The sequence below is a fragment of the Symphalangus syndactylus genome, chromosome 23 (genome assembly GCF_028878055.3).
Source record: "Symphalangus syndactylus isolate Jambi chromosome 23, NHGRI_mSymSyn1-v2.1_pri, whole genome shotgun sequence".
In the NCBI taxonomy this organism is placed as follows: domain Eukaryota; kingdom Metazoa; phylum Chordata; class Mammalia; order Primates; family Hylobatidae; genus Symphalangus; species Symphalangus syndactylus.
In genome coordinates this window covers 46,100,480-46,112,092 of record NC_072445.2, presented here as the reverse complement: position 1 = coordinate 46,112,092, position 11,613 = coordinate 46,100,480, and the positions used below count along the sequence as shown (strand labels likewise).

At 44.0% G+C, this 11,613-nt stretch overlaps 1 pseudogene; it reads right to left on the bottom strand.

Annotated features, from left to right (window-relative positions):
* Positions 1–604: 604 nt before the first annotated feature.
* On the bottom strand, positions 605–8,094 carry LOC129473168 (AP-3 complex subunit sigma-1-like; annotated as a pseudogene).
* Positions 8,095–11,613: the final 3,519 nt, after the last annotated feature.

The window sequence follows — 11,613 nt, the reverse complement described above, 5'->3', positions numbered from 1 at the left end:
ACTAAAAATACAAAAATTAGCTGGGCATGATGGTTCACGCCTGTAATCCCAGCTATTTGGGAGGCTGAGGCATGAGAATCTCTTGAACCTAGGAGGTGGTGGTTGCAGTGAGCTGAGATCACGCCATGGCACTCCAGCCTGGGTGACAGAGTGAGACTTTGTCTCAAAAAAAAAAAAAAAAAGAAAAAGAAAAAAGGAAAAAAGTCATAATATTTTCACACAATATACACTTGGTTCTTTAAGGGACAATCGTGACAAATAGCAGAAAGACTTAAGGAATGCTGCACTTGTAATCCATACAAAATACCAATGTTTTGGGTGATACATAACGAAATATCACAAACACTTTTCAAAATATCATAGTAGCCAATATATAAGGAATGGCTTTGGTGGGCATAGAAAGACAGTTTAGAAAAGAAAACAAATCACACTGGAACTATTTGATTTCTTTAAAAATCACTGAACAAGAAAAGGTACATTGAACTTCACGTACCGATTTTATATAACTTCTGTACAGTACCTTGACTTAAATCCAAGAGCAAAAGTTAAGACTCTCCTTTATTTTTGGTAAACGACTACAAGGTAAACTTGGATGACCTTTTCCCCTGGATTTTACTGAAAATAGTCTTTTAAATTTTTTGTCTAAAAGAGGGCAGGTTTGGCACTTTTATACTGATGTCACCAGTGTTAATGTTTCTTGGACTCTTGGGAAGGTTTATATTCTATACAGCTGATACAGCATGGGCTGCTAGGTTCCTGTAAAGCCAACCTTTGTTTTTTTCAGCTTATTTTGGACATTAATTTGTGTAACAAGCTCATTCTTGTTGGTCTCTGATCTGGTTTGACTCTGTGTCCCCACCCAAATTTCATCTCAAATTGTAATCCCCACAGTTCAAGGGAGGGACCAGTAATCCCCACATGTCAAGGGAAGGAGGTAATTGGATCATGGGGGAGGTTCCCCCATGCTATTCTCATGATAGTGAGTGAGTTCTCATGAGATCTGATGGTTTTATAAGGATCTCTTCCCCCTTCGCTCTTAGCTCTCTCCTGCCACCATGTAAGACGTGCCTGCTTCCCCTTCCATCATGATTGTAAGTTTCCCAAGGCCTCCTCAGCCATATGAAACAGTGAGTCAATTCAATGTCTTTTCTTTATAAATTACCCAGTCTCGGGTATGTCTTTATAGCAGTGTGAAAACAAACTAATACAGTCTCTAATACCATTCCCCCAATATCATTTCTACAAGAATAATGTGAGCCACATGGAAGATGAAATCCAGTTCACAGACATTTTCAAAAACACTTGCCTAATCTTTCCACAAATACTCAAATTAGATCTAAAACACCAAGTTCACTTTCGAAGAACCCACACAGAAGACAATATATGTTATTATGTGAGGTCTAGAAATCAGTTTGTTGTCGTATCCTCCAATTAATAATCCTCCTTCTAGAAACTTACAAACATTTTCTTCTCTCTTAAATACCAAGTGGAAAGTCTCCCTGATTTGCCGTTGTGTGTCTTCACTGTAGAGCTGGTGGAACCTGGAGAGCTGTGGCCTCCTGTGGTTGTTGAAGGTGACGGTCACCTTGATCCTGGCTGGGCAGCGCTGGAGCAGCTGCCCCACCTGAGGATCTCACTGGCTATCCTTCTCCTCAACTTGGATGTTTAGTTGTCTTTTTATTTCTTTGTTTATTGTTGCTATTGGCTTTGTTTGTTGGTTTATTTCTTATTTTGGGACTTTTAGCACATAAAGGTGGAGATAATGAATGGGAACAGAATGGCAGACAGTGGATATAATGATACACCACATACCCATCACCTGCTTTCAACAATTACCTACATTTTCCCAGTCTTCTTCTATGTATTCCCCACACTCTGTTGTCTATTTTTCTGGAGAATTTTGAAGTAAATCTAATATATCATACCATTTCACTTGTAATTATTTTAGAGGATATCTCTAAAGATAAGGGTTTTTCTCATTTAAAAAACACAGCCACAAGTCATCATCACAACTAAAAAATTTTACTGGGGTAAAGTTTTTTTTTTTTTTTTTTTTTTGAGATGGAGTCTTGCTCTGTCACCCAGGCTGGAGTGCAGTGGCGCGATCTCAGCTCACTGCAACCTCCGCCTCCCAGGTTCATGCCATTCTCCTGCCTCAGCCTCCTGAGTAGCTGGGACTACAGGTGCCCACCACTGCGCTTGGCTAAATTTTTGTATTTTTAGTAGAGACAAGGTTTCGCCGTGTTAGCCAGGATGGTCTCGATCTCCTGACCTCATGATCTGCCTGCCTCGGCCTCCCAAAGTGCTGGGATTACAGGGGTGAGCCACCGAGCCCGGCCTGGGATAAAGTTTTTAATGTCTTCATATTATTTTGGCTGAATTTTCTGATATTTTTAATTGAACTAATACAATATTGAGGAAATAATAAGTATCTATACTTATGCAAAGGCCTTTAAGAAACTGAAGTTTAAAAGGAAACACTACTTGTGATAAAAGATAAATAATGGCACTGGTGCCCAGAAAAAATAAAAAATTAAAGGAGTCTTTTATATAAAACCTTTAAAATATTTGACATGCCAATATCAGCAAGAGTGTGGGAAAACAAATATTCTCATAGTGAAGCAGTGAGAGTGTGAATTGGATAGTGTGCCATCAGACGGCATGTTGAAAGGGTAACTGAGGGAAGTTTAACAAAAGGATTATTTATAGAGATACGCTCAGGGTTAGGGGAACCTGCAAGGGCTGGTGAAAGATCCAGGGACAAGCAACTGCAGGAAACAGTTTCTACCCGATCTGACTGACTGGGCAAAGGGAGAGAGCTTTTCTTGAAACATGGTGGGGACTAGGTTCGGTGGCTCATGCCTGTAATCCCAACACTTTGGCAGGCCAAGGAAGAGGATTGCTTGAGTCCAGGAGTTTGAGACCAGCCTGGGAAACAGGGAGACTCTGTCTCTACAAATAATTTTTTAAAAACTTAGCTGGATGTAGTGGCAGATACCTGTGGTCCCAAATACTCTGGAGGCTGAGGCAGGAGGATCACCTGAGCCCAGGAGGTCAAGGCTACAGTGAGCTGTGATTGCACCACTGCACACCAGCCTGGGCAACTGAGAGAGACCCTGTCTTATTAAAAAATAAAAATATGTTTTTTAAAAAGGAACATGGTGGACTTAGTAGCCACTGGCGAGGAGCTGCTTAATGGAAGCTGGCTTCTGGTAAGGGAATGTAGCCATTGCGAAACAGAGGCCTGGGGCTCTTTCCTTCTGCCTTCCCATCTCTCACAGAGGTCCTGAATGGACACTGGATGCTAGAGATTTATAACCTCCTAGAGTACAGAGCAGGGTCAGGACAGGTAGAGTGTGTATCTAGAGAGGAAAACATGATCCAACACAGAAGACAATTTGATATTATCTGCCAGAGTTTTGAATGAACACCCTTGAATCTGTAATTCTACTTCTAAGAATTCACTCTACAAATTCAAATGTATGTAAAGTTGGAAAGTTAAAAAGGGAAGTATTTTATGTTCATTGAGAGCTTACTATGTAGGAGCATCAAGCAAGGTACTCTCCATTTAATCCTTACAAGAACCCTATGAGTTTGGCACTATTATTACCCCTATTTTACACTTTATGAAGTCAAGGTTGGTAAAGCTCAGACATTTACCCGTGCTCACAGTTAATAAGTGACAGCACAGGTATTTAAACCCAGACAATCTGACTCCAGTATCTGAGCTACAAGGAAGTTCATAGCAGCATTGTCTGTGGAAAAAAACGGACTGAATACGAACTTAAATAACTGTGGTTTGGGGATCTGGTAAATAAATTATGGCACATCTACACAGTGGAATACTATGCAGCTTAAAAAAAAATGGAATAGGCCAGGTGTGGTGGTGCACACCTGTAGTCCCAGCTACTTGGAAGGCTGAGGCAGGAGGATCGCCTGTGCCCAGGAACTGGACACCAGTCTGGGCAACATAGTGAAACCCCATGTCTCTAGAGGGAAACAAAACAAAACCGAAGAATGGAATAGATCTACATATACTGACAGGGAAATGTCTCCAAGATACACAAAATGTGGGGAGGAAAATGTGCAGAGCATTGTGCAGTCTATGCACCCATTAGTACATAAAAATGAAAGGTGCATTTTAATTTAATCTCTCAGTAGAAGGACTGATAATTAAGGGACAATTTTTCAGTGTATACCTTTTGGTATTGTTTTAATATGTGTATTACTTTGCAATGAATACATGTAATTAAATAAAAAACCACATACATACACATACAAATGTGTGTAAAGTGTCTGGAACAGAACAATAACAGCTAACATTTATTGAGCACTGTTCTAAATTTTTATATGTATTATCTTGTTGAGTTATTCAAAAGAGCTCTATTAGGTAGGTATTATTCTTACCACCCTGAATTGGTCTGTTTTCATGCTGCTGATAAAGACTTACCTGAGACTGGGGAATTTACAAAAGAAAGAGGTTTATTGGACTTACAGTTCTACATGACTGGGGAGGCCTCATAATCATGGTGGAATGTGAAAGGCACATCTCACATGGTGGCAGACAAGAGAAGAGAGCTTGTACAGGGAAAAACCCCCTTATAATACCATCAGATCTCATGAGACCCATTCACTATCACGAGAACAGCACAGGAAAGATCTGCCCCCATGATTCAATCACCTCCCACTGGGTCCCTCCCATGAGATGTGGGAATTCAAGATGAGATTTGGGTGGGGACACAGCCAAACCATATCACCCTGATTTTAAAAATGGAGGAATGTGGTCACAAAGAGATGAATTTGTCCAGTGTGACCCAGCCAGTCTAGCTCCAGAGCCAGTGTTCATAATTCCCTCTCAATAAATGACCACTATTGTTTTTAATGATTTGTCCAAAGCAGTATTAACTTTTTCAACAGCTGCATTATAGAGCTGGTTCCTTTTAACGCATAATCAATCAAAACTTTAATTTTTTCCATCCTATACTTCATCTTCATTTCAAAAAGAAACTTCAAGTTTTTTCTTTGTTTTATGAGTTGCAACCAAGCCTGCTCACTACCCTCTGGTTTTTGAAAAAAACAAACAAACAAACAAACCAAAAAAATGTGTTTTGAGATTCCAGCCTGTGGAAGTAATTGTGAATCTTTAGTGAAGCCATTATGTTAGCTATCCCTCCTAGTTTTGGGTAATCTTTAAACCTGATAAGCACGCCTCTGTGCCAGCATAAAAATTACTGATAATGTTGCCAAACAGGACAGTGATAGGGCAGAGCTTTGTGAGATGTCACAGAGACTCTTGGACAAGTTGTCCCTGATGTATCAATTCATTAACTCTGTTTGGATTGTCCAAACTGCTGAGTCACCTATCACGTTTCTTCATCTTGTCTCCAAGGACATGATGAGTTTTGCTAATCATTTTGCTGGAATTATTTCTGTTATTCATTGATTTACCACCATAACTGTGTCTCCCCACCCCCCCTCATTTTTATTTTTAAGAGTCTCAATTGAAAGGGTTTGCTCACAGAACATACAGGGTGCTTCTATTATCATCTCATCTTACATAAGTCCTTGCAAAGTGCTTGTACAGTGGTGTTTGTTCACAATTTACCAACAGCCAATTCCAAGTTTACTAATTCCAATTTTGATTAAACGTTCTCCTCTTTTTAAAAATTTTTGGCCAGGCACGGTGGCTCACGCCTGTAATCCCAGCACTTTGGGAGGCCGAGGCGGGTGGATCACGAGGTCAGGAGATCGAGACCATCCTGGCTAACACAGTGAAACCTCGTCTCTACTAAAAAAATACAAAAAAATTAGCCGGGAGCAGTGGCGGGTGCCTGTAGTCCCAGCTACTTGGGAGGCTGAGGCAGGAGAATGGCGTGAACCCAGGAGGCGGAGCTTGCAGTGAGCCAAGATAGCACCACTGCACTCCAGCCTGGGCAAAAGAGCGAGATTCTGTCTCAAAAAAAAAAAAATTTTTTTGAGGGCTGGAAGTGGTGGCTCATGCCCATAACCCCAGCACTTTGGGAGGCCGAGGTGGGCAGATCACAAGGTCTGCGAGAGATCAAGACCATCCTGGCCAGCATAGTGAAAACCCATCTCTATTAAAAATACAAAAATTAGCTGAGCGTGGTGACATGTGCCTGTAATCCCAGCTACTTGGGAGGCTGAGGCAGGAGAATAACTTGAACCCAGGAGGCGGAGGTCGTAGTGAGCCGAGATCGTGCCACTGTACTCCAGCCTGGGCCACACAGCAAGACTCAGTCTCAAAAAAAAAATGTTGAGTTTTTTCCCCCTCAGTCTTTTGGTTTCTCTTTATGTGTCCTATAATTTCTCAGAATAATTACGGCGACCCAGAGCACATATACCTATTTCTTTAGTATTCTAGGTGTTACCAGAAAGGGGTCCCTGATCCAGACCCCAAGAGAGGGTTCTTAGACCTCATGTGAGAAAGAATTTGGGGTGAGTCAACACAGTATAGTGAAAGCAAGTTTGTTAAGTAAAGGAATAAAAGAATGGCTACTCCATAGACAGAGCAACAGCATGGGCTGCTTGACTAATTATACTTTTAGTATTTCTTGATTATATGCTAAACAAGGGGTGGATTATTCATGAGTTTTCCAGGAAAGGGGTGGGCAATTCCCAGAGCTGAGGGCTCCTCCCCTTTTTAGACCATATGGGGTAACTTCTTCACATTGCCATGACATTTGTAAACTGTTATGGCGCTGGTGGGTGTGTATTTTAGCATGCTAATGCATTATAATTAGCATATAATGAGCAATGAGGACCACCAGAGGTCACTGTCATCGCCATCTTGGTTTTGGTGGGTTTTAGCCAGCTTCTTTATCACATGTTGTTTTTATCAGCAACGTCTTTGTGACCTATATCTTGGGCTGGCCTCCTATCTCATCCTATGACTTAGAGTGCCTAACCTCCTGGAATGAAGTCCAGTAGGATTCAGCTTTACTTTACCCAGGCCCTATTCAAGATGGAGTTGCTCTGGTTCAAATGCCTCTGGTGTAGGCCTGTGTTTTGTCTAGTTCTAGACACTTAAATTCACTTTTCAAACATCTGCATTGTTATTTGGTATTCTTATATACTCTTTTTTTTTTTTTTTTTTTTTGAGACGATGGGAGTCTCGCTCTGTCACCCAGGCTGGAGTGCAGTGGCTCCATATCAGCTCACTGCAACTTCTGCCTCCTGAGTTTAAGCGATTCTCCTGCCTCAGCCTCCTGAGTAGCTTGGATTACAAGCTCCTGCCACCATGCCCAGCTAATTTTTGTATTTTGTATTTTTAGTAGAGACGGAGTTTCTCCATGTTGGCCAGGCTGGTCTTGAACTCCTGACCTCAAGTGATCCGCCCGCCTTGGCCTCCCAAAGTGCTGGGATTACAGGTGTGAGCCACCACACCTGGCCTATTCTTATATACTCATTAATTGAATTTCAATTTTTTTCTTTGCTAAAACTGCAGATTACTAAATATTGCTTTACAAAAAAGATGAAGGAAAATAAATGGTTATTTTCCTTGCTCATTGTTATCTCTTAGCATTTATGCTAACTGCATCAAAACAGCGGAGAATACTGCTCATCCTGTTTATTTTTTAAAATACAAATGTAGTTTTAAAAGCCCTTTCCCTCACAGTAGGGCGAAGAAGAAACAGGAGAAAGTCTTTCTTTTCCAATCTCCATCTTTGCTCCCATCCTAGAAGAGGCGCTGCTAATCTGATTAGATTCTAAAATAGTGAATGGCACACTTCTGCTACAGGGAGAGGTCACTAAAGTACACTTTTCCCTTTTACTTCTCCTGGGACAGCAGGTGCCTTCTAGGCAGAGACATTTGCTCTTTTTTCTCTCCTCTATTTCTCTAAACCTTCAGGAATCCTCAATTCTGCTGGGCAGAAAGACTCTACTTATGTCCTGAGCCTAAATTTTGTGCTGCAGCATAGCTTAACCAAGATCCCTAAAGAGGCAGTTACAGGAACCCACTTGAAAATAAAGGGGTACCTGCTGTGGTATCTTACATGCTGTTGTATCTTGCAAACCTCCTTCTAGAACCTCAAAGGAAGTGGAGATGGCAGGGCTGAGGCAGGATTTGGGCATTCTTGAGAGGCTGAGGGCCTCTGTCGACTAAAAGAGTCAAATTCTGTAAAATATTTGAGGAGATTTATTCTGAGCTAAATATGAATGACCATGTCCTGTGACACAATCCTTCCTCAGGAGATCCTGAGAACATGTGCCCAAGGTGGTCGGGGCACAGCTTGGTTTTACACATTTCAGGGAGGTGTGAGACATCAATCAAATACATTTAAGCTATACATTGGTTCTGTCCAGAAAGATGGTACATCTCAAAGGCAGTGGTGGAGACCACAAGTTTTATCAGGCAGATGAAGCCTCCAGGTAGCAGGCTTCAGAGAGAATAGATTATAAATGTTTCTCATCAGACTTAAGGTCTGTGTTGATATTAATGACAGAGAGGTGTAATGAGGCACGTCTAACCCTCACTTCCTGTCATGGCCTGAACCAGTCCTTCAGGTTGAATTTTAGAGTGCCCTGGCCTAGGAGGAAGTCCATTCAGGTGGTTGGGGGTGTTAGGCAACATGGGGTACCTTAAATGGCGCCGTACCTTAAGATGGGGCCGGTTCCGGGTTCTTCTCCCCTCCTTGACCGGGCACTGTCTGAACCCGCCAAAGGAGGGCCAATCAGAAAGAAGCATCTCCCGCCTTCCCTTGGGCCCGCCCCTAGCCCAATCCACGTAGGCCCAAGGGATATAAAACCCAGCACACCAGCAGCCCTCTCTCTCTTCTTTTCCTTCTCCGCTCAATGCCTCCAATAAAGATCTCTTGACCGCGACTGGTGTAATTTGGTCTCCGCCCGGCCCCTTTCATTGGTGCCGTGACTCGGATCGGGACTCCCCACCCCCCTCGGTGGGACCCCGATCCCTTTCGGGCTCAGTCCAGACCCCGGCCGGTCTTCGCTCATTTTCCTGTTTGCCAACCTCTACGCCCAACACCAGCCTCATCTCGGTAAGTCTCCCCTTCCAGTGTCCGACACCAGTCGACCGGCTCCCTCCTCGGCCGCCCACACGGCTGCCGTAAATCCTGTATTAGACTCGGCCTCCAGGGAGCAGGGTTCCCTCCTTTTCCTCCTCACTCACCAGACCTGGGCCCCTTCCCCTTTCTCGCTCCGAAAATCCTGGTACCAGGTGGCCCACGGCCCTCGGCCTCCTAGAGGCCCTCAGTCTTTTCGTTTCGGTGACGACCGACTCAAAGGGTCTGACTCACAGCATGGTCATCGGCTGGTAGGGGACGCCCTGCCCAGCCCTTTGCCATATATTTCCGTAAACCCCCTCTTCCCATAATGGGAGCCTCTGCATCCCTGCCAGCCAACTCTCCCTTACAATGCCTTTTAAATAACTTATCAGCCCTGGGTTTGGCTGCTGATCTCAAACCTACATGCCTCATTAAATTGTGCACTCAAAACTGGCCCACCTACCCCCTAGACAACCAAAACAGATGGCCCACTTATGGGTCCTTTGATCCCAACCTTCTCCGGGATCTCTACAACTACTGTGAGCGAACAGGAAAATGGGCAGAGATCCCCTACGTTCATGGCTTCTTTCTTCTATGGGATAAACCGAACCTCTGCCTCCCATGCAAGCCGCAACATCTTATCGCTGCTCTCAAGCTACCAACCTCTCCTTCCGCTCCCGACTTTGATCCGGCCGACGAACCCCCCCATACCACTACCCTCCACCTCATCTTCCGGTCGCCGCTCAACCGGTTGAAACCGGCTACCAACCCGGACCACACGAAGAACCAAACTGCTTACGCCCCGCTCTCATGCATCTCCTAAGTCCTCTTCTCTGGCTTTCCGCCTCTCACATCTTTACACTTTCCTCCGCTGGGGGGCCCTCTTCCCAGCCCTATTCTCACTATGATAGAAAACAGCTGGGACCCTCTCTTCCACATGTTCCACTTCACTGTCTGGCTCCCACATCAACAAACACACCCCCTTCCTATATTATACCACTAAAAACAATGCCTCCTCCTGAGCCATACATATCGACAACCCCGCCGACCAGGTCTGGGGCCAGTCAGTTACAGGAGGCATATATCCCAGCAATGCCTGGGCATATCCAACTCAAACCATAACTATTTCCCGTTCCCTCAAAACTCAGTCCATCTCTAACCAAACCTTTAACCAGCTTCTCCTCAGAAACTACCAGCTCCTAGCGACTTGTGAAGACACGGCAGACTCCAGAGACAGTCTCACACCCTGCTGACCTCTTAAACGGCCAACGACCAGCAACAGATACCCAGGATTGGGGGGGGAGGGGGTAGGCCTGCCCTCACACCCTAAATTAACTACCATCTTCTTTTCTCTTCGGGCAGACCAAACTCTACCCCTAGTACCCCAGATGGCTACAGCAAGCTTAAACACCCTTTGCTCAGACAGCTGGCTCATCGCCAACCCATCCCTGCCCCTCAACTGGCTCACGGCACTGGAGGACAAGGAACATTCATGGACTTCACGTCTAACGAAGTCTTCATGTATAGCGCCCTATTGCTTGGCCTCATACTCATACTGTACCCTATGCATAACCCTGACAGTTCTCCCTGTGCCCCCTCCCCACAGCGCCCCCACTCAGCAGGAAGCAGCCAGATGAACCACGACACCCATTTTCCCCCATTTAAGAAAACAAAAAGGGAGGAATGTTAGGTAACATGGGGTACCTTAAATGGCGCCGTACCTTAAGATGGGGCTGGTTCCGGGTTCTTCTCCCCTCCTTGACCGGGCACTGTCTGAACCCGCCAAAGGAGGGCCAATCAGAAAGAAGCATCTCCTGCCTTCCCTTGGGCCCGCCCCTAGCCCAATCCACGTAGGCCCAAGGGATATAAAACCCAGCACATCAGCAGCCCTCTCTCTCCTCTTCCTTCTCTGCTCGATACCTCCAATAAAGATCTCTTGACCGCGACCGGTGTAGTTTGGTCTCTGCCCGGCACCTTTCAGCGGGGCCTTGGAATTTATTTTTGGTTTACACCTCCTTCATGAGCATGTGAACTGAGCTCTCGCTCAGAAGGCCCCATACAATGCTCTGCTGTTGCCATCTTGAAGTTATCAACACTTTTTGCTTAACAAGGGGACTCAAATTTTCATTTTGCACTGGGTTCCAAAAATTATGCAGCCAGTCCTAACCTAATCCTAATAATTAACTGCACTCAATCCCATCATTACTTCCCAAAAAACTTCCTTTTAAGGAGGAAGATTTAAGTTTCAGCTTGTTTTTGGTTTTAGGTTTTCAAACACTGTTCATGTAGGTTTTGGGAAAGATACTCTTTCTTTCATCTTTTGTATAAACCTTTCACATTTCTGAGCTCCTAAGAAAACTTTGTACTCACACTGAGATTTTTCAAAATTTAAACTAGAGCTTGCTTTTCTAATTTTCTTAAACACTTTTGGAGTCTTAAGTCATGGGATAGATTTTACTTCTTTTCGTTGAATTTTTAAAATCTGTTTACCAAAGGTATACTTCATATCTAACTCATAAATTCCCAAAAGAAAAATGCATTGAGCAAATGCATAACACAAATAAGAAATCATGTAACTTCCCTTAACTCT